Source organism: Pelmatolapia mariae, linkage group LG12 (assembly GCF_036321145.2).
Source record: "Pelmatolapia mariae isolate MD_Pm_ZW linkage group LG12, Pm_UMD_F_2, whole genome shotgun sequence".
Taxonomy (NCBI): domain Eukaryota; kingdom Metazoa; phylum Chordata; class Actinopteri; order Cichliformes; family Cichlidae; genus Pelmatolapia; species Pelmatolapia mariae.
In genome coordinates this window covers 5,958,291-5,983,663 of record NC_086237.1, presented here as the reverse complement: position 1 = coordinate 5,983,663, position 25,373 = coordinate 5,958,291, and the positions used below count along the sequence as shown (strand labels likewise).

At 39.9% G+C, this 25,373-nt stretch overlaps 3 long non-coding RNA genes across 3 annotated transcripts; all 3 read right to left on the bottom strand.

Annotated features, from left to right (window-relative positions):
* Nucleotides 1-12,589: 12,589 nt before the first annotated feature.
* Nucleotides 12,590-13,778, bottom strand: LOC134639381 (uncharacterized). Its single transcript, XR_010095346.1, has 3 exons — nt 13,763-13,778; nt 13,315-13,484; nt 12,590-12,773 (listed from the first exon to the last, which is right to left on the bottom strand). It is a non-coding gene; the product is annotated as an uncharacterized LOC134639381 (long non-coding RNA).
* A 10-nt stretch (nt 13,779-13,788) lies between these two features.
* LOC135933714 (uncharacterized) lies at nt 13,789-14,548 on the bottom strand. Its single transcript, XR_010573900.1, has 3 exons — nt 14,483-14,548; nt 14,057-14,367; nt 13,789-13,941 (listed from the first exon to the last, which is right to left on the bottom strand). It is a non-coding gene; the product is annotated as an uncharacterized LOC135933714 (long non-coding RNA).
* A 1,741-nt stretch (nt 14,549-16,289) lies between these two features.
* On the bottom strand, nt 16,290-17,396 carry LOC134638507 (uncharacterized). The gene is made up of 3 exons (XR_010095257.1): nt 17,253-17,396; nt 16,524-16,606; nt 16,290-16,329 (listed from the first exon to the last, which is right to left on the bottom strand). It is a non-coding gene; the product is annotated as an uncharacterized LOC134638507 (long non-coding RNA).
* Between the last annotated feature and the right edge of the window lie 7,977 nt (nt 17,397-25,373).

Genomic DNA, 25,373 nt, shown 5'->3' with positions numbered 1-25,373 from the left:
GGTCATAACTTCTTACCTGAAATTCAGTTCACCTGACACTCGGACCGGCGGCCGCCTCGGGTCTCTGCTCCTCCTGCCTCCCCTTTCCCTCATTCACCTGCTGGCCTCTGTGGAAGCTCCGCCACAGCCACCACCAAACAACTGAGTTATTTTTACACACCGGCCAGCATCTGGCCAATCCACCACCTCTCATTGTTTATACCACTACAAAAAAAAATATATATATAAAAATAAATAAATAAATCATCGCCCATAAAAACGAAAAATCACTATCGGCCCACCGAGCAAATGCCCAGTATGCCTGATGGCCAGTCCGGCTATGGTCGTGCCATCAGTTAACCCTTCGTGCCCAGGGTTGCCAACCCCTGTGCTAGAGGGTGTGGGGGGCCATAGCCCCGTCCTCCAGGGCATGAAGCAGGTATGGAGGAGATCCAGGCTCCAGACATCCAGAGACCCTCAGAGCACAAGAGACCAAGGAAGACCAACGGAGGGGCAACCGTGCTTTGTATATACTTTATTTTATGTAATTTTCGAATGTACATTTTCTGTTTCAAGAAAGCAACATTTTATTCAGTGTTACCATGAAAGCATTATTTTTATGCATTAAGTACTACTAGGGAGAACACACATGAGGTCTAAGGCCTGGACAAGTTTGAAACAATGAAAAATGGCTGAAAATAAAAACAGGTAACACTTTATCCAGCTCCTTTGATCAAGTCTGCACTCAGCTTTGTAGTCTATCATTGAAATGTAGTCAGATGCTGCCCACTTTACGTTTTTGCTTGCTTTGTCACTTTTTCCCAACACACTAGCTTTTAAATCCAGCTCCCCCATCTCTCTGCTTGCCTGGCCTGCATGATATGATCCCTGTCTGTCTTTGCATGTGATTGGCTGCATGGTGTGCCCATCAAATAAACTCAGATTCTCAGCAGGGCTGAGGATTCGGCTCCCACATACCACGAGCCATTAATAATTGACATATGAAATTATCTCGGGGGCCAAATATAATTTGTATAAAACAGCCGTGGTTCAGAGCCTGTTTCTACCCAATAAACCATCACACAGACCAACTGTATGCTTCACATATGTCTCAGTTTATCTGTGTGCAGTTACCTCGAGGGTCAGAAGCTATTTCCTCTTCCTTAAAACTTGTTCCACTCCATCTTCATCGATGTGCTTCCGACACTGGTTGCTCACCCCATCATGTGAATGTTCTCAGGTGCTTTTGGCCAGAATTCACACAGACAGGGTTCATGAATTATTGCCTGTATCATAAAATGAAGGAACGGGCAGAATACATATATTCTCTAATCTTTCATAAATTGCCTGCTTTTCAGGAATGGAGGTGGTAATTAGATTTTGGAGCAGTTTTTGACCCATAACCAATGATGAGCAGCTTTCCTCCCTGTCACTGGTACAGTGCTGCACTGATCCCTTCCTTAGAGCCATCCCAATGCAAGCACAAAGACTTAAGTCAGGAGATTTTTGATGCACTTTCATTATTTCCTTTAACTAACGGGGAGTGAGGTCACATTTTATCTCAGGCATGCCAGAAATACTGAAACCTGGGCTGACTGAACTGACCACAGCCTCTATGACTTCAGCATCACTGTGTCCTTTACACAAGAGGCCTCCTGGCCCCTATTCCTACTCTGACCACAGATCTTGAAACCTCTCCTTACTGTCACTTCTTGAAGCCTGTTTGCTGCTGTAGGAAACACATTTTATGGAGCTGTCAGCTGACTTTGTTGTTCACTCTTTTACACACCCTGCTAATTTCACCCTGCAGTGCTCCCCTGTTTCTCTGGATTTCTCCCCTATTTTCTTCCACTGTTGCCATAGCTTAAACTTCACTCTCATCAGTGCTACCTATTGCTGGGTCCACAGTTTAACATTTTCCTTAAGTAATGTTCTTTATCACGACAGGTTTATGTATATCAGGGGTGGGGAACCTGTTTCATATGAAGGGCCAGTTCACTAGCTGGGCCCACGTCCTCGTTTTAGGATTGACAGCATTTTAGTAGGTAAAGGTGAATGCTTGGACATGAATTGAGCTGCGGTTTGGGGAAGGCCTCAAAGGGGACTGGCGACGGCTCCCGGGCCTGGCAGATCCCCATGTACTAAATAGAAGTGAAGAAGTTAAAGAATTAAGAACAAGGAGGGAGGGAGGGTGGGGCACGTAAACGAGAATGAACAGTTTGCAGAACTGAGGGAACCTATATAGATGACATCCGGAAGGAGTGTGTTTGGAGGCGTGGTCCCGCTCCTGAAATTCCGATACATAATCTCCAATTAAATTTTTATATCATTCTCTGAGGGCCATTCTATTATGAACACATACCTAGGAATGCAAAAAATAAAGTCTATAACTACTGTGTTACTGTTACATTTCTGCTCATCAGACTCACCTACTGAGATGGCTGGAACTGTTTGTTTTTGGCGAGGTGTCTGATGTCAGCTGGCAGTGGTGATGATGATGCTGCGCAAAGCTGCTTTTCCAAGTTTGGGTCAGTTAGTCTTTGCGAAAGTCAGTTTTGAAAAGAACTGTTCAAAGTGGAACGTTGTCCCAAACAGAGAGACAAATTTCAGAGCATGTCTCCTCAGGATGGGAAAAGCCTCAGCATGAACGTACAGTTTGTCAAAGTCCAGCAGAGAGAGGTTGTTGTACTTAGCTTTGAGCTCGTGGTTGTTTTGCAGCCCAATTATTTCCATTTGGAAGGTGTCTGGCACATCAGATGGTTGAGCATTAAACGGCGCAGCAAACATGTCCGGTTCCTTTTGGATATTCTTCACATCTTGAAACCTCTCGTCAGATGCCTAAATCAGTTTTGCACACTCACTGGCATATTCAGTTGTAATGTCAGGCTTTACTCTTGCAGGGTGGGAAAGTGTACAGTGTTTCCCTTTTCCAGTTGTCCTTGCCACAGCCTTAACTTCATTTCAAATGATTTCACATTTGAAAGCAGAGAGTTGATGAGCTGGTTGGGACCTTGCAGCTTGGTGTTTAGCTCGACATGTGCTTGGTGACGTCCACCATGGAGGCCAGATCACTAAGGAACTTGCCATCACTGAGCTCAATGACAGGTTTCCCCTTCATCTCCATGAAGTGTCTGACTTCTTCCTGCAGTATATCCGTGCAAGCATATTTGCACAACTCAGCTGTCGCACTTCACAGTGACAAACCAGATGGCTGTACTCTGACTCAAGCTCGCTGAGTAGCTCCTTGAACTGACGGTTCTTCAGCTCTCTGCTTTTGTTTATGGTGGACACAATGGTTTTCATCATAGTGTTAAGCTTCAGGGAATGTGCACACAGACTCTTTGATGTATGTACAACTAAATCACTTGCATCCAGACTCAGGGGGCTCGTTTCTTTTTGTCAGTCCTTTCTGCACGCCATCCATTGCGGGTGCTCCATCAGTGGCGAGCCCGCTCGACTTTTCAAATGGCAGTTCAAATTTGTTCATGGCCACAACGTCTTCAAACAAATCCTAACCTTTAGTAGTGCCATGCTGCAAATTCAGCAACTCCTCCTTCGTTTCAAAGTCGGCCGTAATCCCACACACAAAAATTGCTAGCTGCTGTGTCTTTGTGATGTCTGCTGTCTCAGCCAGAGTCAGAGAAAAATACTCAGGGTTCCTTGTTGTGCCCTTCAGTGTTTTTCCAATATCTTGTGCATTATCAGTAATCTTGTGTGACATGGTTCTTCGAGACAAGCTGACGCTTTGAAATAATTGCACTTTGCAGCTCCGTGGCAGCTCCGAGGACTCCTTCACAAACTGAAGTTTCAGCTTCTTGGCTATTAACCCACTCACCACAAAACTTGCACGGGTCATATTCTCTCTGTCCACCTGTGGTCTTGTGAAAGCTGCTTGTTGAGCAATCAATCTCCGATGAAGAGCGTTAATTTTATCCAAGCGCATTTGTCCCCTCAAAACGTAAAGTTTAGCATGTTTGGAGCTGTAATGGCGCTCGATATTTGCCTTTTCCATTACTGCCAGGGCCTCGACACAAACTGTTTACATTGTATGATCATCAGTTAAAAGTTTAAGTGCAGTCATCTTAATTTACAGGAAGTGTCCAACAGACTGACAGGATATGATGTAAATATAATGGAGCAGTGAAGTTGGAAATGATTTTGTGATTTATTTTTTTGTGAATGGGTCATCAGAAAAGTTTTTAAGACAGCCTGATAATAATAAATTACAAGAGAAGTACTTGAAGTATTAAGTAGTAAATGCATAAACAAGCTTTTCAGTGTCACTCTGAAGCAGGATGTTTCTAATTTCAGAGATATTACAGAAATGTAAGAAAGCTGTCCTACATATTTGTTTAATGTGCACCTTGAAGCACATATCCTGATCAAAAGACTTCAAGATTACAGATAATATTTAACCGTAAAAACATTAAAATTATGTGTAACAGCTGGGGGAAGTACAAAGGAAGGCTTCAGTCACCCCAGGCTCCCTCACGGTTCTGAAAAAAATGGGCTGCACACAAACTCGTTTCTTGTACCTCTTGACTTATATCAGCAAATTTCACTCCTGCTGGCACTGAATAACAAGTTTCTTCTGCACTGATTTAAAGTCAAATTCAGAGTCACAAAGCCAATCAGACACTAAAGTTGGTATGCTGTGGTTGGGGGTGGGGAGTAGTGAGCAGGGTGTGTGGAGGAGGTGTGAAGTGGCTGAGGTGGAACAGCAGCATGGGGGGTGGGTGAGTCTGCAGACGATGTTTAAGACTGCCTCCTGGATGAATCAAACCTGTTAAAGAAGTGATTCAGTTCATTTGTCCACCTCACATCACCCCCGGGCAGAGAGAGAAATCACCTGTCATGTGTGTTTGTGGACTGTGGGAGAAAGCCAGAGATCCCTAAGAAAACAACCCACAAAGGCAAAGGAGAACATGCAGACTCCACTCAGACAACAGGAGCCTTCTTCCTGTGAGGTGATAGTGTTAACCACTGAACCAAATAGTTTGTGATCCACAAATAATTGGACATGATGTGATCTAATGGGGATAATCTATTCAGCAACATGAGTCCAGTTGCATCTTCTGTGGTGATACATCTCCAGATCTTTACTGCTGCCTTGTTGTGGTGTCACTCTGCCTTTGGTCTTCAGCAAGGGGAATGCAGCTCAGGACATCATCTAACCTTTCGAGCTTGTTCTATTAAAATGCCATAAAAGTTACATAATTCTAAAAACAATTCTGACTAATTAAAACTGTATATTATAGGATGGACAGGCATATAACACTCAGACACTAATGTTGTTGAACCTGTTCAAAAAATGTCAGTTTCAACTGTGCAATTATGCTTAATTACCATGGCAACCAGCAGCAGCTTCACTGAAATGAATCTTCCCACAGTGACAGTGAGCTGCAGTGGTGCTTAAACTAGATTTTGGCAAAGCCACAAAATTGGATGCTCATGGCTTTGAGACAGTTGCCTGCATTGTCAGTTTAGTAGGTAAATGTTATTTCTAGCATTTTGTCGTATTTTTGTTCTTCAAAAATATTGATAAATTAATGTTGGACACAAATCGCATCATCTCTGAATGAGGGAATTCTGAGGCTTTCGACTGTATCTAATAGTTTTCAGTAGATTAAGTCTGCATGTTTGTTGCTATATGTTTATTTCTTCCTGTCCAAGCATTAAATCCATAAAGGGTTTAATGCTTGGACTAAATCTGTATATATAACATAAATTATAGACAACACAAAATGCATGTGTATCCCCTGAACCTAAGTCATTTTGCATTTGCTTGCCTTTATTTGTAGCCTGAAATCAGTGACTTTTGCACACAAGAAATAAAATCAGTGTCTGAAAACAGGAAGCTGGTTCTAACGAAGGGCTTTCCGAGACATGGTTTGACCACTAAATTGCATTTTTGTGGTATCAAAAAGAACTTCAAAGGTTGTGACTTACTGATCTTTTGACTGTGATATTGAGTAATGGTAGTGTTGTCCCCTACCTAAAATACTCAATAGCTGGAGATAAAGAAAATAACAGAACTAGGATTTTTCCTGTGACTTTTCCTTTTTATGTGCACGTAACAGTGCAAACCTTGACAACTCTTAAATAAATATGTCCAAACTCAGATTCCTGTCAAAAAGTCCTGGAGAAAGTGGTGTCCGCACAGGCATTCAGCTACACTGCTAGCAAGTCGGCTACAAGCTAAGCTAAGGTAAGCTAGCAAAACAGTAAAGACACGGTGAGTGAATACATATAAATTAGTGAGTGAGTACAAGAGAGTGTGCTTCGGATGAAGCGCGTGAAGATTAAACTATGAAATAAGAAGATATCCAAAAGTTTTTATTAAAGTGCTACGCAGATAAGCTACACACTGTTGTGTTGCAACAGGAACAGGAAGTGATACTCTAACACAGAGTCTAGTACTCTAGTACTAGTACTGCAGTCTCTGGCTGTATCCCAATTCAGGGTCTGCAGCCTTAAAGTACGCAGCCCTAACGGTCCACAAGGGCCGTATACTCAAATACCGCTAAGGCCGGAAGTGCGAGGCTTGTGAAATTGGACGGTCTAGCCTCCGTCGCGCTGCCCAGGTTGCCTTGCAACCATGATATTAACTGCTGGAAACGTTTCATACAGCATTGTTTGACAGAAATGAAAGAGAAAATCTTTTGTTCATCTGTTTGTTTTTATATGAGCTGTGTTTAATTTGATAAGTATCTGAGGCTGAGACCACAGGACTGTAAAAACATGATTGCTGGGCTTCATTTCTGTACTGAACAGTTATTTTAAGATTAGCTAATTGTTATTTACTAGCTAATGTTGTTCATGAGACTAAAGTCATCTCACTTTGCTAATGTAAATATAATATGGCCAATATTAAAGTTATGATATTAATCATTATTAGTTATTACAGCAGTGAACATGAACTCTGTGTCAAATACTGAGCTTCAGTAAAGATTCAAGTTGCAGTTATTTATATTTTGATTCACCTTAAATCTTCACTCAAAGACAAGTATCTTTGACAGTGTATATACAGATGTATTATATATAAGAGACAAATATTGTTCGTTTAATATGTTGGCATTACTAAATTTGGCTCAATGCTTACATATATGTGTAAAAAGAAAATGTACAAGCTGTGGTAACTGTTTCTGATAAAATGAAGAGTAGACTGATATATTAAATATTCCTTTATTGGGTGAGAAAATCAGACCATGTCATAACTGCTTTAAGTCATACAGAATAGATATCAGAGCCTTAAACAGGCTGACTTCTGCTAAATGGGTCAAACTGGGCAGAAAGTATACAAACACATAACATCCTTATAGAATATGATGTAACACTATAGATCAACTTACCTCAGAATATATAAAGCATATAAACAATTACAGCAATATGATGCAACAAACACAGCAGTACTACTAATCCAAAATACTCAAAGCTTCATAGAACTGAAACAAACATTTATTTTTAGCTCCATTCTGCTGCTGATACATACTTTAGGTTTCTGAATATTAAACTTGTTGCTGCCTTTCATAGTGTGTAACTTGAAGGCCCTGAGTACTTTCTCCCACACTGAAAACACTGGAATGATAAAATTATTTGAACATTACCTAATAAGACTGATTCAGGACAGACAATTAGTTCTTTTAAACTTTTCTAGCAGTCCTTCACAAACAGGGAACAGTCTGTCTATTCTCTCCATCTGTCAGCTGCTGCTAGCTCTTCCTCCTCCTCTTCCTCACACACTGCTGAGTTTGTCCTGGTGGATCATCAGGTGTACAAAGCCTCACAGATGATGTGCAGCAGTGGGTCCCTCAGTCTGTCCTCACTCTGGACACTTGCAGTTGTCACACATGGAAATCAAATGTGTGATAAGCTGCAGGATTCAAACACAAGTGTAACTTATAAATACATGTTCATACTTTTATTCCACAATCAGAGAGAAAGAAACAGAGAGAGAGTGCAGGACAGAGAGACAGGTGACAGTCTCAGGTGTATACACTGCTACAAAACAGTACAAGAGAAGGAGGATTTAGTGTTTGTGTTATTACGAGTGCTAAACAAGAAGAGTTCCCAGATGGTACAGTGGACACATGTGTGACTCCTGTGATTAAAGCATCTTTCTTTCAGCTTAACGAGTGAACCGTCAGCTCGTTCAAACACACGTTAAAGTCCGTTTGGCTTGACACCACCGAACAGAGGCAGCAATATAACATAGCTAACATTAACAGTGCAGTGAATCCTGCTTGTGCCGTGATATTCAGGACTGCAAACCGAGCAGCATTCACTGACTTTCAGCTTGTTGTGTTTGTGGATATATGACTGACTTTAATTATCCATAAAATCATCACATTCTCTGTAGGATTAAGGTCGACTATTGAACGGTGTATATTTTGAAGTAAAGGCTTTAAAACCAAGTTAGTACAAACATCACTAATGTCACATAACTTTCCCCACATGTGGCCAACAGTAATGTTTTAATGTTCTTCATTATTAAACATTTGCGCATAAATAAGTGAAAAAATATTCAGTACTTACTTTTGAAAGTTTACTCTTCGGCCGCCCCACTTCCGCCGTTTTTTTCGGCAAAATTATCCACACCACCGCCGCGCTATGAAGTCTGGGATATGTTGGGCCAAGGAGGATACACGGACCCATCCTTAAGATTAAGGGAAATGAAGGACGCATTTGAGGGCCGCATTTCGAGCAGCCTTTGAATTGGGACAGCCTTCGTCGCGTCGCCGTGACGTAATCGGCCTTAAAATGCGGCCTTTAAGGCTGCAGACCCTGAATTGGGATACAGCCTGTGTCTTTGCCTGTGTGTTGAGTTTCCTGTTTTATTGTGAAGGTCCGTGTCTTATGTTAGTGTATTCTGTTTTGCTTCCTTGTCTCGTCTTGCCCAATGAGTTCCAGCTGTGTTGCCACCTGTTCCTCGTTCTCTCATGTTCCTGCTTGTGTATTTATAGTGTGTGTCATCTTGTGCTCATCGCTGGGCTGTCTGTGTTGTCTCCCTGTGTTTCTGCCATACGTTTAAAGGTTTCAGGTCAGTTTTGTTGGTTTTCTCAGTTTAGGTTCCCTTTAGTTTCTGTGTATGCCGTTCTCTGCGCCTGCTGTATCCTGCTCGCCTATAAATAAAGCTCACTTGCATCATAAGCCTTGTCTGCATTTTGGTTCCTCTATCACAATTCCACACGGCTTGCCTCGCCAGCCGTGACAGTAATTTAGAAATAAGCAATTTGTACTTTATGGAATGATCTGACAAACCAGAACAAGCCTATTTAGTTTATTGTGAGATCAGACTCTCCATGGACTATGATTAGGGATGTGAATCAAGAACCAGCTCCTAGTAGTCCAATTCCTTGGAATTGTTAGTCTGCTTGTATTATTGCAGCAGCTACCTTACAATATAAAGCGCCTAGGGGCGACTGTACGGTGGCCCTGAAGTGCAAATCACACCAACAAATTGCTAAACACAACAACAAAATTGAGAGGCCCTGAAGTGCAAATCACACCAACAAATTGCTAAACACAACAACAAAATTGAGAAACACAAAAACAAATGGAGAATCACAAAACAAAATTGAGAAGCACAAAAACAAAACTGAGAATCACAAAATCAAATTAAGAAGCACAAAAACAAAATTGAGAAGCACAAAAACAAAACTGAAAATCACAAAATCAAATTAAGAAGCACAAAAACAAAACTGAGAAGCACAAAAACAAAACTGAGAAGCACAAAAACAAAACTGAGAATCACAAAATCAAATTAAGAAGCACAAAAACAAATTGAGAAGCACAATTACATTAAGAAAACCGGAAAGGGTAGGTACCAGTCGGCAACAGGAGACATCACTGATTGGACGTCCGCGCTGTTCATCTTTGGAACCGGAAGTTACTCTGCCTGTAGCACATTTTTTTCAAACATGAACATTAGCGGTGACCCAAACATAGCTGTCGCTATTCGAGAATATTTTGATTCAGGACATACATACGAGGTGATACTGGATATGCTCAAGTGTAATCGTGACATTTCAATTAGTATGCGTACACTGAAAACGCATTTAAAAGAATCTGGACTGTACAGACGAGGCAACTATTCTCCACTTCCTGAGGTGAGGCGTGCCATTTTGTCCGAGCTTCGAGGACCAGGACAATTGTTTGGATATCGGACCATGTGGCAAGTTCTCAAACAAAAACACAAGCGTCAAGCGTGATGTAGTTATGAGGCTGTTGAGACAACTAAATCCTCAAGGAATCGCTTTGAGAACTCGAAGGAGGTTCACAAGACGCACGTATCACTCCATGGGGCCCAATTACATATGGCATGTAGATGGCTATGATAAACTGAAACCCTTTGGCTTGGCCTTGTCAGGATGTATAGATGGCTTTTCAAGAAGACTGATGTGGCTTGTGTGTGGAGCAACAAACAACAACCCGGCTGTTATAGCTCACAATTATATAAACTGTGTAAAGAGTCTTGGTGTGATACCAATGAGATTACGAACAGACTTCGGGACTGAGAATGGGACTATGGCAGCAATACAGTGTACCCTCCGTCACGCGCACATGGACTATTATGCTGGATCGTCAAGCCACAGTTACGGATCATCTACTGGGAATCAGCGCATCAAGTCATGGTGGTCTTATTTCAGAAGAGGAAGGTGGGTACATTTGTGTCTGTTAGGTGTAAGCTACAGTGAAAGCTGATCAGATTGTTGTTGTTTTTTTACATGCATTTAAGAAAATAGAGTAGCGTCCTGCTGGACGTGTTGAAAAGTTGGATGAGATAGACGTTAACAGCCGTCACTTTATTGCAGGAACTCAAAATGGTCACTGTCAGCTGTTGTGCCGAAATGAGCATGCTTGCCTAGATTTAACGACGCCAATAGAAAATGAAAAACTCAGACCAAACTCTCCACTCCTCACAATCAACACACAGAACAGAGTGAAAAGAATACAGCATTTTTAACAAGAACATTACTGCAGGGTCGCTACAATATTTATGGAAAACTAATATGCATTACTTTGTTTGACATCCATTTGTGGCATGTTTTAAATGGGACCAAAATGTAACAAACCCTATAAAATGACCAAGAACAAAGCTAAATTGATTCTTAAATATTAACTATATACCCAGGTCTAGGTTTTGGATGGACTTTTTTGGAGACCTAAGAGACTCTGGAAACTTAAATGGAAGCCACGAACACCAATGCTTGCTGAGATTCTGCTTCAGAGGGGTTCTACAGAAAGACCTGGATGAATGCAAAGACCTCTGGAACAAACACAGGATCCGGCCAAGCAGACTTGCATCGTGTCCAGGGGGGATTCCAAACGAACTCTATCTCTTGCCTCACAGGTATTTGAGTTCTTAACAAAATTAATTAACCTTTTGCATCAAACTAAATGCAAGGTGTTGTTATTGCTTAAGTTGGTTAATATATATTCATAATTTTACACATAAGTATGATAGAGCAGTTTATAACATGTCACTGCATGCGTTGATTTATATAGTTCCATATTGTCAGCAAAAAATCCTTCACTGTTCTATTTTCATTTTGCAGATATGGTTCAAGAGACTGTGGATTTGCTGTTGAGGAGAGGGAACTGGATGTGTTTCCCGAGGAGGGGCTACCGGTTGGATTGTGTGGTGATCCAAACATTGAGGAATATTTACAACAGGCTGTACAACAAAACACACTGCAGCAGCCACAAGACTGGGAATCGGCCACAGAACTGTATTTGGCCCTGAAGGACATAGCTGGGTTTTAGATACCAACTGAACTTCAGTTTGTAATGACATTTGTCAGAGTTACTCTGACGAAGACACACACGGTGTCGAAACGTTAGTTTCTTTCCTTTTTTTGCACCTAATAAAACCTTTGGACTTACTTGAGTGCTCCAGCCCTTCTGTTTTTCCTTCATTTTTTAATGTTAGTAGTGTTTCCTTTCCCTCTTGCTAAATTGAATATAATATTGTTCATAATATACAGCAACTGGCATGGATTTAAATATTAACATTTAACCACAAGGAAACATTTAAAATTTTCTTTAATAAAACCATTTACAAATAGTGTCCAGCATTTCTGTCACTTTTCCAACATACACAATATTCAGAAAAAACAACTAAAACAACTAAATGTTTAACAATATGGAAGTTGCTTGTCACATGAATGTGTTAAGTAGTGTGCCAACGCCAGCTGAACCTAACAGGGTAACTCAGTAACTGTAACTTGATGACCTTGCTGATTTAAGAACATCCAAATCCTGGAGCATTTTGAATTCCAAAGTCCATGTTGGCCTTAAAGATGCTGTATGAGTCACAGATGGGTAGCTTCAGAGTATTTGCACAGGTGTTTGCAACTGGAAAAGGCGAATCACTTAAAAACTGGATGCATGGTGGTGGTGCCATTCCTGCCGGTGGAACTGCCCTCAGCCCTGTGGCAAACATCATCAAATCTTCCAGACACACTGCTGTTGCCTTCTCTGAAAGAAGAAAGTAAACACTGTAGTACATTACAGAAAATTTATTTCCTTACCTCTCCTTTCATAAAACTATAAACAAATAAAAACGGCCATTCAAACCTTCACAATCAAGGAGATAATCTGGCCAAAAGCCAAGTGTTAGGACCTCCTTATGCCGCTTGTTGCTTCCTGCTGGGCTGAGATCTGGTCTGAACATGCTCTCCAGTTCTGAAGCAGTCAGGGCCTTGGCAGAGAAGCATAGGAGTGGGGCCAGCACACTGGAATGTTGTTGCAGTGCACTTAAAAAATTCAGACTTTCCAGTCCATCTTTAAATCTGCAAAGGATAGACAAATAACTAATAATTGGTTTATAGCTATAACTATTGCAGTCTTCTAAATTGTGTTTAAATGTCTTTACCTACTAGATCTTTCATTATAAATTTGGACAGATTTCAAATGCATAGAATCACTCATACACAAAAACAATTCATAGTGCTCAGAAATTAACTGTGACAGTAAAAGAAGAAGAGCTCATTGGGATTTCAGCATTTAAAAAAAATAGTGCTTTCACACTGGAATAAACAAGTGTGTCAAACAAGGGATCACCTCTTTTTATAAATAACTGAAAAATTAATCATGTTGCATGACTATGATTATTATGGGTCATTGTGAACAATAAATGTATACTAAATTAGAGTTCTAGTGTCAAAAGGTTAATAGCGTGCGACAGTGGCTCAGGAATTAACTTGTTGTTCATCAGATCACACGGATGCTACTGAATCAGTTTTTTCATATACATCTGAAGGTCTGAAAATGTCAGTGGCTGCTGTGATGAGCAACTGGCCATCCTGAATTTAAAAGGAGTAATGAGTTTACCGTTGAATGACACTTTGGTTTCTTTCAAGGATGTACCATCTGAGGTACTCCTCCACAAATGCTTGTTTCTCACAAGGCTTGACGTTTCTGAGGCATCCAGCAGTTTGGAAGATTGTGCTGTTTTGCAAAATAAGATCATGCAAAGACTCCTCTGATTCAGCTTTCAGGACCTATAAAAAAAAAAAAGGTTTACTGTAAGAAAAACAAAAATATAATTTTCACTACTTTTACAATTCATTCAAACATTGGATTAAAAAAATAATCAATTTGTTATTTCACTTGTGTTGTTGGGAGGTGGAAATCTGTCCTTTCAGATTACAGAATCTACCTTGAACCTACTTTCAAGATATGATCCAACCCGGATAACTTTTATCCTGATTAAATCTTTTAAACTGGCCCCAAGTGTCTTCTAAGTAAACCCATTCCCTGAGCCTAGGTAATTTTCTACCTGATGTAGAACTTTTATGATCTCCTCATCTTGCACATCTTCTACAGTGGCGCTGAAACTCTGATTCCCTGTGATGTGGTTGACCAGGTTCTTGGAGAGGAAATGTGGTGCTGGTCCCCCATGCACAATGGATACAGCGATCATCTTTCCTGCTAAAAAGTACTCATCTTGCCTGGCAGCTGTTAGACAGGGCACATAATTATCATGGTTAATTGCTATTAAATATGCTAATGAAAAAAATAAGCCAATTTTTATTAAAATTTCCATTGTAATAATTACGGAGAAAACATCCACCTCTTGAATTATATACAAGATAACGGCTCTCTGGAGGTCCATCAAAGATGGGGCGATTTCTCGGACTGCCCATAAGAAGTGTGAGGAATTCACGCCTCGGGCCACTTGTATCCAAACCTTCTTCAAAGCTGCCAGCATCATCATTAAACTTGATGAACATGTCGTAGTTGTCAGAGTATGTGCTGCGTCGAAATCCTCTAACAGCTCCATCCCATACAGCTGACCTTGATATATTGAACCTGCTGACCTTCTTGTGGTCAAGTTCCAGTGCCAAATTTGCAATAATTTCATGTGCCTGCAAATTGGTGTCTCTAAAAAAAAGGGAAACTTTTTTTTTAAAGGTGTATATACTTCTCTCATGATTGCATGATGTCTTGTACAGAACAAGATGGCGGTTAATTGGATTCAAATGTTTAAATTACTAACACAGGTTCTTCTGGGGGCTCAGCTTTGGCTTCGTTAGGAGTAGGATCTTCATCATCAATCACAATCAGATCAAACAGCTGTGTGTAGTTTCTGCAGAGTGAAAACATGTACACAAAGAGTAGATGCAAAAAGACAAATGCATAAACATGCAGTTCCAGTTTTATAGAACAATTCTACTATTTTTTTTTCTGAAGAATCTAATGTAAAAGAGTCAAACTACATACATTTACAATAATTGTGTGTATATATTTTGTGCAACCCTCTGGAATAATTACTCAAGATACAACGCACCTGTAACAGGAGCTCTCGACAGTGAGGCATTCAGTAGTGCCTGTATCATTTTCTTCTTCCAAATCTATGACCTGGAAATACAGAAATGAGGATGAATGAAAATTCATATTTGACCAATTGATAATTATTTTAATATAGGGAGCCTAAGTCTCCTCCCCTTCTGGTCTGCTCATGGGTCCCTGAACAAAAGAAAAATGAATGGAAGTGAATGGAGCTATAAAAGTTATTTTCTGGTCTGCTTTGCCTTACTCTCTGAATCACACATATGTTGTACTTCAATTTAAATAATAAATAATTGTGTTTCGACTATGTCTGTAATGTAATTTGAGATTTGTTAGCTTCTAAAATTCGTCATTAAAATGACTACAAGTCAGATGTCGCAAATATGACGTCGCCTCAGAAGCTTTTCTCCCCCAGCGTAGCTGCTAATTATCACATGGCCAGATTTATAGTGGTTTTCTCCACATCATCCTGGAAGAAGGATTCGAAGCTCGCTAAACAAAACTAAGCTTTTCCTCTTCTCTGTGTCTGGTTCGATGATGTCAATTTTGTGAGACGAACATTTACATTTCGCCACGTCTTTTCAAACAAAACCTAAAATAACCTTTGCCACCTGTCGCTTAAGCACTTTTTGGCATCAAAATGTGTTTATATACTTCACGGACATCATATTTTAAATCCATGGCACACATCAAACGGGATCAGAAAATAATTTTTATTGGCTCATAGACTCCTATTTTTTTAGCAGTAGGGGACCCATGGTCCGGAAGTAGATGGATGTACCTTAGGTTCCCTATCCCAATAGATTATCTAAAGGTACAATAAGTAAGAATGAAATAAGAAGAACATCCTGTGGTCAAATTTGTGTACTGCAGTCTATCTTTATAAACAAACGAGTGACTCTCCCTCCTCCCGTTCCATGAGTTTCATGGCTACGGATCAGCGCCAGAAGATTCTAGATGACAAAGACGAGTCATACACAGTTAGTTTCAATGTAACCTTCCTTCCAACATGATTGAGACATTAGACTGCTTTGTGATTATTTCATGACGTATGACTTATTGTACCTTTAAGGGGTGGATGTTATAATCTATTGATAGTATGAAAATTGAGGATGTGAAATGCATTGTATAATAACAATGAATGTAATAAGCAAACAGTGAATCGTTATCTAATTGCAAAGTAAAGGCGGTGGAGATTGTCTGGTGCACTGTTTTACTAATAAAATAGTTTTTTACCTGTTGTACTTCATTAGCAAGCACAAGATCCCCAGTACCCTTCCTTAGAGAACAAAGAAAAGCATTTTTGTTGTGTACTGTGAAAATATTAATTGACACTTTGAAAATATTTAAGCATCTTGATTAATAAACAAGCAATACAAGTATTATGTAGTCCATGTTCCAAAAACCATATACAGAATGAATGACAAAAGTGTATATCTCATTAATACAAAGTGTAGGCAAAAAACAGTAAAAGATTACATGTTCTTAAAATATCACTTACTCATATTCTGCCACTTTCTGTAAAGGACTGCTTTCATGTTGAAGTTCCCATGGCTGAAACAAACAAACAAACACACGCACGCGAGCACGCACACACACACGCACACACACACACACACACACACACACACACACACACACACACAAAATGTATTTCACATATAACTATTAACTGTTTTACTGAACTGAGGCAAATGGTGGTGGCTAAACAACAAGAAAACTCTATAAAAATTTTAAATTGTACTTACCAGTGTATCAGCAAGATCAAACTCAGAGGGCCTTTTAATAACAATCTCTGGGTCAGAGTCAGACAAGTCTGAGTTTTCTCCAACTACAAAACATGAAAACAAATCAAGCTAAGCTAACTAAATTCATACTAATGTATGAAACTTTATTTGATCATCAATAATAGATTAATACGAAAGGCATAAAGTTAGCATTGAAAACTCATGACTCAGTAGATCCAAAAATGGCTGAATTTCATGTTTCCAGGAAGAAACATAACATATACAAGCTAATTTAGGGCGCAATGGTGGCAGAGGAGTTAAAAGCCCGCCCTGTAATCAAAAGGTTGAAGGTTTGAGCCCTGCTCAGTCTGTCACAGTCGTTGTGTCCTTGGGCAAGACACTTCACCCTCCATGCCAGGTGGTGGTAGTGGGAGGGATAGGTGGCATCTGTGTACAGCAGCCTTGCTTCAGTCAGTGAGTCCCAGGACAGTTGTGTCCACATTGTAGCTAATCACCAGCAGTGTGTGAATGTGTGTGGGTGAATGACTGGTTTTGTTGTGAAGTGTCTTGGGGGGGTTGTAGAACCCTAGAAGGTGCTATATCAAATACAGGCCATTCACCATTTTAATGTAGGTATGCTATTGACTTGGGTGCTTTATGCGTAATGTTATCATTTCACAATTTCAAAATTAGCAGTTGTTGAAACTAAGGGAATGTGTGTCAAAATCCAAACAAACATTAGCAGCTTACCATCTTCAAAGTCACTCTTCAAGCAGATGAAAACAGTGATTCTTTGATAAGGCTTGCCAACTTCAGCCTTATAAGCCTCAAGTGTAAATGGTCTTTGTGTTCCAGGGACAGTAATGACCTCAGTGCCATCCGGATACAGAAGAAGGAAAGGTCCATCTTTTAGATCTTTTTTAAAGTCCTTCATTTTTTAACAGCTTGATTGAGCAGACTTGTGGCAGTAGCGTCAGGGTCTGTTGTTAGGAAAATAGTTTTTCCACGGTATGGCTTCAAACCACCCTTTTTAATGGTCATCAAGCCGACATTTATCTGTAAGGAAAAAGACATGAACAACGGGCCAAGTAGATACTAATATGACTCTAAGCAGATCTATTCAAACTTGAATATTTATTAACTGCAAAAGAGGGATCTTCCTGACAACCTAAATGTACAATTACTCGTAAACAATTGTTCTTATTCTGGATAGCTTTACTACACTGAACATTTTTTACACAACTCCCCCTAAGGAATAACAAAAGAATGTCATTAGAAAATTAACCTCAACTTGTTTTCAGACAGAGCTAGCCAAACTACCTGAACCTTTCGTTTTTCCTTTTTCTTTAAGCCCTTCCTCCCTTCAGAAAACCTTTGCCTCTCTTCATTTTTCTTTTTTCTGTATTCTAAGAAGGTGCTGAAGGTTGGAGTCGGGCAGTTTGAGGTAGTCTGTGATGCTAAAGGGAAACAAAGGAAAAATGTACTACAATGTCACACATTAAAGACATTCATTCATGTGACATTCCATTGTCCACACAACACGCAAATAAGGACAACACTGAATAATCTCACTAGAAAATTTCTACCAAGGAATGACAATGTAACTGATACTATTGACCAATACAATTCTACACCAGTAAGTTTTAATGTATAGACACATAATAGTGTTAGTTCCTAAAGTTAACCAAACATAATAAATGAACTAATTTATTATCGTTTCAGTTGTGGAAATGCTCAGAGGACTGTTCCACGAAGCAAGCTAATCCCAAAAGCCAGGCTCACTCTGAAAATCCAGGCTCGACTGCCCCAAATTCGGTTCCAGGAACGAGGCTAACCTGCAGTCTTTCTGCTCATTCATTATGCAATATGCTTGTGGACAAGTCTGGTCCGTGGCACCCTAGCTGCGAGGTTTGTTAACACTAGAACTGCCCTCAAACCTTCACTACTAGAAAGGTCTTGAGCAGTCATTTTGACAGCTGCGTGCATTTTCAAATGAGCCTCGATTTTCTGAGCTCGCTTAGTGGAACAACCCTCTGGTCTGCTGTGGTCTGGAAACAGCTAACGCTAGGCTAATAAATCAATAAATAACAAACATTTTATTATGCTTATTAACTTACTCAATGGGAGTGAAGTGTCTCCGATGCAAGATGCGTGATAAAGCCTCTCGCCACAGTCGCTGCAAAAGTTCGGTGACTCCTCAACCAGCTTTTTCCCACAGCTAGGACAAAACATTCCGCCGTTCTTCTTCAAACGAAATGCGCTACAGGCAGAGTAACTTCCAGTTCCAAAGACGAACAGCGCGGACATCCAATCAGTGATGTCTCCTGTTGCCGACTGGTACCTACCCTTTCCGGTTTTCTTAATGTAATTGTGCTTCTCAATTTGTTTTTGTGATTCTTCTTTTGTTTTTGTGCTTCTTAATTTGATTTTGTGATTCTCAGTTTTGTTTTTGTGCTTCTCAGTTTTGTTTTTGTGCTTCTTAATTTGATTTTGTGATTTTCAGTTTTGTTTTTGTGCTTCTCAATTTTGTTTTTGTGCTTCTTAATTTGATTTTGTGATTCTCAGTTTTGTTTTTGTGCTTCTCAATTTTGTTTTTGTGCTTCTTAATTTGATTTTGTGATTCTCAGTTTTGTTTTTGTGCTTCTCAATTTTGTTTTTGTGCTTCTTAATTTGATTTTGTGATTCTCAGTTTTGTTTTTGTGCTTCTCAATTTTGTTTTGTGATTCTCCATTTGTTTTTGTGTTTCTCAATTTTGTTGTTGTGTTTAGCAATTTGTTGGTGTGATTTGCACTTCAGGGCCTCTCAATTTTGTTGTTGTGTTTAGCAATTTGTTGGTGTGATTTGCACTTCAGGGCCACCGTACGACTGTGATTTAGCGCTGTATAATTGAAATTGGCAGCACGGTGGTTAGCACTGTTGCCACACAGCAAGAAGGTCCGGAGTTCAATTCCACTGTAGTGTTTTCAACAAGAATGTTGGTGACACCGAGTTAAACCACAAATGAAGACCCTGGAGTTTCGTTGCAGCTTGTTTAATTATCTCCATGAACATGTGGTGAAAACTGAAATGACAGAAAATAAACTCCATCTCAACAGGTAGAAGCATGTTTACATCAATAAAGTGCATTACTCTCACTAAAACATTCATGTTAGCAAAATATACATTAATATCCAAAGCTATCTGTATAAACTGTCATATAAAGTAACTTATGGCGTTCCAGCCTGATAATTCAGAGTAGATGGCATTTGATTACATTTCCATACTGCCTTTAGCATGTGGCGCCTGTTTCTCAGCAAAAACCAAGTGCTTGACCGGAACCGGAAATACATTTTAGCGATATTTTCATTTTAACTAGAACGTATGTAAAGCATGAATTATTCATTTTAACAACAGGTATTAATTTTTTAATGACAAATCTTTTTAGAATTATTTATTTTAAACTTATGAACTTATTTATTCAGAGAAATGCCTTAAGGCAGAGCTTCCCAAAGTGTGGGGCGCAGAGCCATTGCAGGGGGGGCGCAGTATGAAATGAAAAAAAAAAAAAAGAACGCTTGGACCCTGCTAGCATAATGGACAGGTTTTTGATGGGGCTCCCACACAAACGCAAAGCAGGAGATGAAGCATCGCTGAATATGTTTCCAAACCAACTTCCTTCCAAGTCAAAGACTAGAAAATATGGTGAAGCATATCTTCCCTTTGGTTTCACCTGCACAAGTGCCGAGGTAGGTCTCCCCCGCAGAATTGGTTTTCCCTGTGAGCACGCGCTGGGCTCTCCAAATCACGGACAAACAGTATCCTACATTCTTGATTTTTAGTTCACGAACACTTCTTGTAATATCTAACTACTCCTGACATTTTGGAGATGTTAGCTCTTTATACAGTAAAGTTACAGTGGGATACAAATAACATCAGGCTGATCCTGCCACGATTTGTTCCCCCGGTCCAAATCCTGGACAAACAGTATCCCACACTTGTTTATGTTTTTAAACCCATTTTGCACAGAGAGACATTTCTTGAAAAATGTATTGATAGCAATGTTGAATATTATTACACAGGAAAAAAACAACTACACGTAAAATAATCACACCGTGACGCCTCTGCCTTTCTAAATGGAGGGACAGTAACAGCGTGTGTGTATGTAAGCGTGTAAAACCTGCAGATAGTCAAATTAACAGTATTTTGTCTCTATCTGCCATTCTGCAATTCATCTCATGTAAACAATAACGTGCGCACAGCGTGACGTGAAAAAAGGCACATACCTTTGACGTTGCGTGACGAACTCAGTATTCCTCGTCCATATGTAAACGCAAAAAAGGAGTTTTAAAAATCTCCGTTTTCGGTGATTCAAAACGCCGTTTACATGTGGACGAAAGGTCCAAACACATAGAAACAGCTGCGTTTTCAAAAATACCCGTGTAGGTGTGGATGTAGCGTAAAAGAGTTAGTAGTTTATTTTATTACTACCTGTAATTTATTGCAGTTTACTTGTATTTGCTTAATTGTTTACTAAATGTAAACATTGTTCTTGTAAAACAAAGGGGGGCCCAGCAAAAAAAGTTTGGGAACCACTGCCTTAAGGGCAACACATCCACCATCAGGCCGGGGTCTTTCTGTGTGGAGTTTGTGTGGGTTCCCTCCGGGTACTCCGGCTTCCTCCCACAGTCCAAAGACATGCAGTTTGTGGGGATAGGTTAATTGATTAATCCAAATTGCCCGTAGGAATGAATGTGAGCGCGAATGTCTGTCTCTGTGTGTTAGCCCTGCGACAGACTGGTGACCTGTCCAGGGTGTACCCCGCCTCTCGCCCTATGACAGCTGGGATAGGCTCCAGCGCCCCCGCGACCCTGAAAAGGATAAGCGGAAGCGAATGGATGGATGGATAATTGAAATTAATTGAATTGCCCATTGATCCTGCTTATCGGTTCCACTTGCACTTGAATAGCTGATTTTAGTTTGTATTGTCAGAGGATAGTGGTGTAGTTTACAGTGTGGATAATATGGACATTACTTTTATTTTTATTGCACAAAAGGACGAGAGCTTGATGGTAAAGTGGAAACTGCATCCAGGACAAAAACAACACCATTATGCTTGTCACTACCCGATCCGTACCGGAAACCCGATCGGTACCCCGCATGCGCGAAAGGTGTCTACTTCCGGTCGAAGCGTTTTACGATAGTTACGGGTCAGAGTATCTGTTAAGATGTTAAGAATAATAAGTAGCCTATCTCTTAAAATGTTTCCAATAAAGAAACATTTCAATATAATGTAGACAAAAACGAAAAATAAAAAGATAGTTACGGATCAGGACTCCCCGATCCGTACCGCGCATGTGCAGGGGTTTTATTTTTCTTCTGTTCGTTTAATGGCAGTTTACTCCCCAGTGTACGAGGATACTGCCACCTGCTGACCGAGCGAATGAACCCTATTAAAAACTGAATTACCGTCATTTCAAATGCGTGTTAAATTTGATTTAGCGATAGTCCAGTGTGTTTAGGCTTGTCTGTGTGGAGAGGATTGATTGGAATAGTGATGATGATCTATCACTGTCAATTGTCAGTAAACACTTCATCTGGCTGATGAATCTACACGTGAGATATTACAAAGTCTGTATTATTAAGTCTGTAATTAGGCGCCATTCTTCTTATTTTACGGCGCTGTTATTCATTCGGGGAATGCTCTCTGTTGAGGAGAAAAGCATGAATTTATTTGTATACGGGGGTATCCATTATTTGAATGTCCCGGTAGTCGAAAAGGAGGCAGAGCTGTTGAGAAATGCTAGGAGCTAACTGGGCGCTAACCGTATCATTCAAATATATTGAATGTCGCAATGCTGGCAAAGACAGGAAGTGACGTAAGATTTGCGCATGCGGGGTACCGATCGGGTTTCCGGTACGGATCGGGTAGTGACAATGCTGCTAACATAATGTCAGCTCTTTGTTAACATCCGCACAGATAGCATGCTAGTCCTAAGCTAGCCAAGAGCCCAGAGTGATGTCAAAGCTGAGTGAATCCAGACCCCAGCCCAGCAAAAAGACCCTGAACTGCAACGGGTCAGACTGTAGCCTCCACTTCTACCTGTTCATCACTGGTTACTTCCAAGAGCACGTTTTGCTTTTTTCATGTTCTGCCCAAGTTGACTTGCAGCCTTTTGTTTTTGGCTAAAACACAAAACTGCTAAAACTGCACAAAGATAGAAATATGGCATAACAGAGGCCAGTCTCAGGGCTGCATTCACAGCACTATATTTTCCATTCTGATTATTATAAAAAATGAAGCATTTTTTCTTTTTAATTAAGCATTAATAATACTGGAACTGTTAACACAAAAACACACATTCGAGCAGAAAAAGTGTCTTTATTAAAATACAGGTTTTAACTGGAGCGATGACCTCAGGACCAACTCCACTTTCTTCAAGCTGTGAGACGAGGTTTCAAAGTTAGTCCTTTAATTTTCATTGAAATTTTGAAAATTAAATGTGTGTGAAAGTGTACTTGTGTGTTTTTACAGTTTCTTACCTGCAGCTCACGGGACAAAAATCTATTCCGTCTCAGCCTGGTCACCTTAGAGAAAAACAAGTGGGATTTCTCTGTGTGTCCAACACATTTAAACATCAGCTTTTATTAACTGTTCAGTTTTATGTACGAAACCTCTGAAGAGCAAAGTGTGTCAGTTGTTGGCGGACTTGCTCAAGCTCAGTGTCAGTGTGCAATACATATTCTGGATAAAATAACTTTTCAGGGCTTGTGCACTTTGCAGGAGTTGCATTTACAGCAGTGGATGTCTGTCGCATGGGTGACTCATTAACGGAGGAGCTGCTTGAGGATTTTGAGTCAATTTAATTTACACACTTCCATGTTCATACACCTAAACGTAAGTCCATATAATCTGTTTAAAAATAAAATTTGCAAACATTACTCCTTAAAATCGACCTCATCCAGTTCTTCCATGCTGTTAGCTGATTTAGCTCACTCGTTAGCTCTGCTGGCGTTAGTTTTCCTCGTGCCGTCTCTGTTTGGCTGCAACGTTACACAATATAAATATAATATAAAAATATAAAAACATTTGAACTTATTTCCAATGAAACACAGATGCAAAGAACTCTCGGACAGTCTTCTTCAAGCAAAAAAAAGTAGCAGACACGTGGCTGCGTGAACTGAAGATGTCCACCAGATCATTCACGACAGTCAGACACGAAGTTCGCCCTCAATTTGCCTCACATTTCTTTGGCCCCAAAAATCCTAAAAGGAAGATTGATTTGTTTTTAAAACAAACAGCTGTCTCTGTGCATTGTAAATTAACGTTAATTATTCTACGATAATAAAAGAGACTTTACCCCCACATTTACAACAATTTAGCAGGCCCGTGTAACCGTTGGTAACAAGTTATTTTACAGCAGTCATATCTGCTTCCGACATGATTTGCGTTGCTTCATATGCTACGTGTTTGTAGCATTGACTCTGAGACAACTTTTGAGTCACATTAACACCATGCGCAGCCGCAGCCTTGACTTTCGCGTGGTGTGTGGAATTGATGACTGTCCGAGTGAGTACAGAGTGTATAACTCCATCTACTATCATGTAAAGTGGACACACACGTGTCTATGTGCAGGCAGGAGAGGACCCAAACACAAACTCACCGAAAACAGGGCTTAACTCAAAAAAGAGCGTTATTGCTGGATGAAGGTGATACAAAGCAATGCAAAACTAAACTGGGAAAATCATAACCTAATAACACGAGGAGGCACACAAGGGAACACAACCAAGAGGGAGGATGGGACACGGAACTGAGGGAGACGCAGACACAAATACACAGAAGGATAACGAGGGACATGGGAGCACACGAGGAGCACAGCTGACACGAATAACCATAACGAGACAGGAGGAGCTAGGCTAAACTGAATGAACATGAAAACCTTCACAATAAAACAGGAAACATGATGCGGGAGTGGAGGAGAGGCCGACGAGAGGGAGCGAGGGAACGCAGACACGACGGGCAGGAAAAACATGGATAAACATGACGGAATAAAACACACCTAAACACACAGTTACCCCAGGGGAGACACAGGAGCAAAGACATGAGGGGAGCCTAAATGTACCAAAGTTAACATACTCAGGATACCACAAGAATAATAAACCATAACACAACAGATCATAAGTCAGTCAGACTGTTTGTTTTTCCACTCATCCATGTGCTCCGGTGATGGATCCAAACTTTGCAGAAAGTCCTGTTAGTTTAAAAAAGAGGCCGCTATCATGTTTACATATAATGTGTTCAACGTCAACTTGGAAAATGACTATTAGGAAAAGCAAAGCAAAATGACATCATGATCAATGTTACCGTCAAAAAAAAAAAATTAAACACAAAAATAATTACTCATCTTCATATTAATAAGAGCATTAAAGTTAATATTCAAAGTAACACAAAATGTAGCTGTTGAGTAACTGATTACGTTTATTTTCAGTATTGGTGATTTTTTTTTTAAAGGTGAAAGTACTAAATGTAACAAATTTCCAATTGTCTGTAAGCTGTCCAACAGCAAGTAACTGATGACATAACTAATGACTTTCATACAAACCGATCAGTAAGTTTTTAAAAAAATATTTTTTCAATTAGTAACCAGTTATAACTATTTACATTTTCTAAGTAACTTACCTGAGACAACTGACAACATTAACATTAATTGTGACTTTTTGTAAAATAATATAATTATATTTCTAAACAGAAACAACTTTTATATAATTCTTTTCAAAGCTACCAGACTCAATAGGAAAAAAATCAGTAATGTTCGTCATTTCAATACCAAATTAAAAATTTGGAAAAGTTATCTGTTAATTTTTCAGTGCCTGTGGACAGAGTCTATGGCCTTA